Raw genomic sequence first — 6345 nt, 5'->3', positions numbered from 1 at the left:
CTTCTCCAATCAGTGCAGCTGCTACAAATGATGAGTCTGTTGCGTCAGTTGTTGAGTCTGCTCCAGTTCCTTTGCAAGTTGCTATACCAGATTCTGTTCCTGTTTCTAATCCCATTGCTCGTACGCATCCTATGCGAACTAGGTCTCAAAATAATATCTTTAAGCCCAAACGTCTTTATCTAGCGACTAAGTATCCATTACCTTCTAATATTGAACCAACATGTGTTTCGCAAGCTGTTAATCATAATAAATGGCGTGCTGTCATGTCTGATGAATATAATGCATTGATTTCTAATGGAACTTGGTTGTTAGTGCCTCCTAACAGGAATCAGAATTTGTGGGGTGCAAATGGGTTTTTCGGCTGAAAAGGAATCCAGATGGGAGTATTGCGAAGTGTAAAGCTCGTTTAGTCTCTAAAGGATACAGTCAACGGCCTGGGGTGGATTTTGAAGAAACGTTCAATCCTGTTTTAAAACCCGCCACAATTCGAATTATTCTTACAATTGCAGTCAAGAACAAGTGGGAAATAAGTCAATTGGATGTTAATGACGCTTTTCTTCATGGTCCTTTACAGGAGGAAGTTTATATGCAGGAGCCACCCGGATTTGTTGATAGTTCGAAACCAGCATTTGTTTGTAAATTGGTGAAGGCGCTGTATGGATTTCGACAAGTTCCTCGTGCTTGGTATCAAGCCTTGCGTAAGTGTGCTTTGGATTTTGGGTTTGTTCAATCTAAGTGTGATCATTCTTTGTTTCTATATTGTAAAGATGGAGTGACTTGCTATTTCTTACTATATGTTGATGATCTGCTTATTATTGGAAATAGCAGTGATTTTATTCGGATGTTTGAGAAAGAACTTGCTTCCTGTTTTTCACTCAAGGAGCCACAACCTATACATTTGTTTTTGGGGATTGATATTCATCGTTGTAAAGATGGTCTATTTCTTTCTCAACACCACTATATCACCAGGTTATTAACGGTAGCACAAATGGAAGGTTCTAAGCCAGTAAAGACTCCCGTTGCCATAGCACCAAATCTGGTTAAAAATGATGATAGCAGATTAGTTGTTGATGCTACTGGTTTTAGGAAATTGGTAGGCGCTCTACAATATCTGGCCTGAACGCGCCCGGATATATGTTATTCAGTAAATAAATTGTCGCAATTTATGCAGAAACCTACTGCACAACATTGGGACATGCTCAAGCACTTGATGCGATATTTGAAGTCCACGCTAGATCATAGAATTTTAATATCCAATCAAACTTCTTTAAAATTTCATGCATTTTCAGATGCGGATTGGGCAGGAGATTCGGCTGATCGAACATCAACGACTGGGTTTGTTTTATATTTGTTATCAGTTCCTATTTCTTGGTCCTCTAGGAAGCAAAAATCTGTTGCCCGATCATCAACAGAAGCCGAATATAGAGCAGTGGCAGCGGCAACTTCTGAAATTATTTGGGTCCAGTCGTTATTAACTGAGTTAGGGTGTTTAAATGAGTCGATTAAATGTACAGTGTTATATTGTGATAATATTTCGGCAACCTATGCTTGTCAAAATCCAATGTATCATTCCAAGATGAAGCATATAGAGATTGATATCCATTTTGTTCGAGATTTGGTTCAGAAAGGCAAGATTCGAGTAGCCCATGTATCTTCTAAAGATTAGCTAGCGGATTTGTTAACAAAGGTACTGTCGAAAACAATATTTGTTACAAATCAATACAAGATTGGTGTTCGTTGTGGGAACACAATCTTGCGGGGGAGTATTAAGCCACACGAATAAGATAAGTTTTATTCTGTTTATAATTCTGTTTGTATAGCTAAGTTCTATTTGTTGTGTACTTATCTTCTTCTACCTATGCTTATCATACTGTAACAGCTCTCTCTATTTGAAGAGGTGTATAGCAGAAATAGAATTAATCTCAAAACCCAAATCAATCTCTGAAATCTTATAAAGCCTAAAAGGGTTAAGATATTTGAACTTGTCCCATAATCTATTGACTGGAAGAATCCGTACAAATATAGGTAATATGGGATCATTAGAATCTATAGATTGCTCTCAGAATCATCTGTTCGGCGAAATACCACAAATTATCGCAAAGCTTACATTTCTGAACCTTTTGAACTTATCCTTCAACAATTTAAGTGGGTGAATTCCTTTAAGCACTCAAATACTGGGTTTCTCTTCATCCAGCTTCATGGGCAATGAGGGATTATGTGGACCACCACTCACTAAGAATTGTAGTGGAGATGGTGAAATACCAAGCACCAACAGTGAAAGAGGAAACAAGGACGATGGTCATCAAGTGAATTGGTTCTACGTGAGCGTGGCACTTGGCTTTGTGGTGGGTTTCTGGGCTACATTTGGTCCTTTGGTCTTCAACAGAAGATGGAGGTATATTATATTTTCATTTTCTAGAGAATCTGTGGGATAAAATTTGGTGGCGTTTATACATCTGGTGTTAATATTAGGTTATAAAAATACAATAATGTATTTCTTCTTTTTTTTTTTTTTTTTTTTTTTCTGGTTCACCAATATAAGTGAAAGAAAAAGTATTTAAAAAGTGTTTACTTTAGGAGATAAGATTCAATTAAATATGTTACTATGAGTGAAAGAAAAAATAATAATAAAAAAAAAAAGCTGACCACAAAAATTTATGCGAATCTTTCTTTAAAAAAGATTTTTTTTTTTTTTTTTTTTTTGAATACAATGGAAGGGACAAAACCCCAGAAGGAAACAAAAGGTAAAAACACTACACTGAAACTAGTCGTGGGCATGCAACACCGCGACAGTCCCAACGGTAAACTTCAAGCACCTCCTTAGGAGGAGAGTTAAAGACCACCTGCCTTTCCACTGCCAGCACGGCCAAATTAGCGAGTCGATCCGCTACCTGATTAGCTTCACGATAAAATGACGTAGCAACACTTGCCAGTCCCGTTTCAACAACAGAGAAATCGAAGACAGCAAATTCCTAAGGCGTCTAGAATACAATTTAATAATCAAGTCAATATGGTCAAAAATACCAAGTGGTTCATGGCTGACTAAATATGACTATCAATTTTCATGCATGAATTTTGAAGTCATCGATCTCAGTGCTTGTATATACTATGATTCTTTCAGTATGTATATTTATAAGATATATAAATTAGTATGTATTGTCAAAATTGAGATGGTTTTGAGTTTTCATAAATGGTGTAACTCACATGTATTTAAAAAAATAAAATAAAAAACAGAATGAAATCTAATATTAGCCGGCCATATAAAAGTGTAGGTCTGCTTATAAATTTATAATTCAATTTCTACATCTTTGTTATGATTTCAAGTAAATATAAAATTAAATTTAATTTAATTAAAAAAATATAAAATTATACAGTCTACACATCGTGCGGGTACATGACTAGTTAGGTTATAAAAATACAATAATATATTCCTTTTCTTTTGTTTTTTTTATTGTTCTCAAATATAAGCTTATTTTTTCTTTTTCAACAAAATAGATTATTATTCAATTATAGTGTTTACGAAAAACTTAATTTATCCAAGTATTAACCCGAGTCAACAGGCCTCCCATTTCCAGTCTATCTAACCTGGACAAACTACCAATGGGAAAATAAAATAATGTCTCTAATATCAATAATCAAGTTGTATTTCCAGTCTTGAATATTATAGCAATAATAAAAGGTGGCCCAAATCCACTCTTTTATCAATTGTCTTTTCTTAAAAAAAAGAAAAGAAAAAAGAAAATTCTCATGTACTTTTCATTATTTTACTTCTAATGAAAGCAATTAAATTGTTGTCTTGTTCAGTTTAAATGAAATTATCATTATGGTAGAGATATTATTCTTTAGATTTTCAGGGTTGACAAATTATGGATTCCTACCTATTTTCAAAAAAACTCACTACATTGCATGTTCAATATACTATGTCGTAAAAATAAAGTGTAATGTAGCTATGTTTTCAAAAGTATTTAGGAGATAACATCCAATTAAATATGTTATTATCAGTGAAAGAAAAAATAATAAAAAAAAGGAAAAAATATTTTTTTCATCCCTGAGGTTTTATAAAATTATTCAACTGATCCTCTTATTTTTATTAATAGATATTTAATTTCTGAGATTTGGTTCGGTTTCATTAATTGTTCCGTCTAATTTTAAGAACTTTTGCAATTAAATGCCTTTTAAAATACTAAAATACCCCTTTTATAAGACAAAAATTAAATCCACCGTCCCTCTTCTTCTTTATCTCTCCTTATCTCCATTTTTCAACTATACCCAACTCAAAAAATAAATAAATAAATAAATTTAAAAAATCATTAAAATTGTTTTATCTCACTTTGCCGAAGCACCTTGAAGTTTCTCTCTGTTGAGGTAACGAAGAATATTCAAACACTAATCCTTGAATTTTGATTGTTTCCAAAGACCTAAAAGGACAACTGTTGTTCTTTACTTGGTCTCAGGCATCATAGAAAGGTCACAAAGATGGGATGAGAAGAGAATGAAAAGATGATGACGATACTCACAAACACAAAAAGAGAAGAGATGTTTGAGACTCTTTTGACCCTTGCAATTTTGTATCAGTTTCCAATTGCTATAAAATAACCTTTTTTTTATACTTATAAATTTAAAAGATGAAAAAGTTGGTCATATTAATTCTTTAAGGCTGCAGTTGTGGCGATTTAATTTTGTATGCCACTGCTGAAGCCTGTTTGCAGATAGAAAATTGTATGGATAGCACTTCGAATGTCTTTGCTTTTGTTTTGGAAATTCAAATAGAAACTGGTTTTTGGATACTTGTAACTACAGTGCCGGAACAACTCGTCGTACACGATTTCCCGATCACCGGTAAAGTCCCAGATAGCGTTTGAGGTATTTGTCAACGAAACGGCGCAAACACTGTTAATCAAAGTTAAAACAAGGAGATGAGGTTGTGAGGGTTGCTTTACAGCTCAGCAAAAGAGTTTAAGCCATTCTGCCGCCGGCAATGGAAGAGAACAGGTTTGTTGATATGGAGGGGACCTGGAATTGTGTGAAAGAATGGAAAGGAAGGTGATCACTGGTCCTAGGGTTTTCATCTCATGAAAGGTAGTATTTGACATTTTAAAATATTTATCTCTCCTCTATCTAACTTTTTAGTTTCATTTAACGAAAATCCTCAAAACTTAGACGGAATGACTATTTAATAAGACGAAATAAAAGTTCGGGGACTAAATACAATAGTTAAAAATGTGAGAATTTTGCTACAAGATATTGCAAGGCAGATATGCAAATTATCTAACATTGTTATGTTAGATAATTAAACAAATAATATTCCAAATTTCCTAAATCATGATTAATTGATTAGGTAAAAAGCAAGAAAAGATAGAGTGCGAATGTTATCTTTTTTTATTTTTTTTATGTATCACTACATCTCTGTAAATGAGGAAAGAGTTACCTACATTCAGTGTATAGTCTCACTTATATTCTAAATTAATTATAAATAGAATTTTGATTCAAACGAGAGTATTTCTGATCATAGACGGAAAAAAATGACATTTCTTTGATTGGTCCGATTGATGGGGAAGTAAGAAATTTCCCTATAAAACTATCTTTTCTTCTTTTACGGTGGCCATCGATGAGCTCTCACTATGGTCACTTCTCTCTTCTTTTTTTTGTGCAAATAATCCTTAGATCTATATACAGCTATGAGCTATTGTCGTCCAAATATTGAAATTTATTATTGGCCATTTCTTAGGATTCTGTTCTGGTATCTAGGTTTAAGTTATTGTTATTACCATTATGTTGATTTTGTCTAGTGTCTTTTATTATTTAGATAGTTATGCATAAAAGAAGTGTATATCTCCTCTCAAATAGAAGGAAGAAATTCGGAGGTAATCAGATCAGGTTTTTCGAACAGTGGCCATGAATAGCCACCAAGTGGAGCAAAAGATCACCTATGGCACAAATATTATGCTCTGCCAACTTGATCAGATACTTCAAATCAAGATTGTGTTTTTTTATTCTTTGTATAAGTGGTTTATTATTACCTATACAAAATTATAGAAAAATATTGATCTGTATCTTATATCTGTATTTAATTTTCTTTTAATGAAATATCTAATTTGATTTCTTCTATTATCAATTTTCATGTCATTTAAGTGCTTGACTATGAATTTTCAAGTCATCGAAGTGCTTGACTATGAATTTTCAAGTCATCTAAGTGCTTGACTCACTTGTATATACTACAATTCTGTCAGTATTGTGCTGTGTGAGGGGCTTGTTATCGGAATTTGACTTTCCTTATGGAGTATTTATATTTATAAGATATACTTATAAATTAGTATGTATTGTCAAAATTAAGATGATTTTGAG

The 6345-nt window shown here is 33.2% G+C and overlaps 1 pseudogene; it reads left to right on the top strand.

The window, feature by feature from the left end:
- The first annotated feature begins 1955 nt into the window (after positions 1-1955).
- LOC149495735 (receptor-like protein EIX2) lies at positions 1956-3165 on the top strand (annotated as a pseudogene).
- The last annotated feature ends 3180 nt before the right edge of the window (positions 3166-6345 follow it).

The sequence above is a fragment of the Jatropha curcas genome, chromosome 6 (assembly GCF_041381405.1).
Source record: "Jatropha curcas cultivar XTBG-Jc1 chromosome 6, XTBG_Jcur_1.0, whole genome shotgun sequence".
Taxonomy (NCBI): domain Eukaryota; kingdom Viridiplantae; phylum Streptophyta; class Magnoliopsida; order Malpighiales; family Euphorbiaceae; genus Jatropha; species Jatropha curcas.
The sequence above is the reverse complement of the archived record's forward strand: the minus strand, read 5'-3'. Positions and strand labels throughout refer to the sequence as shown.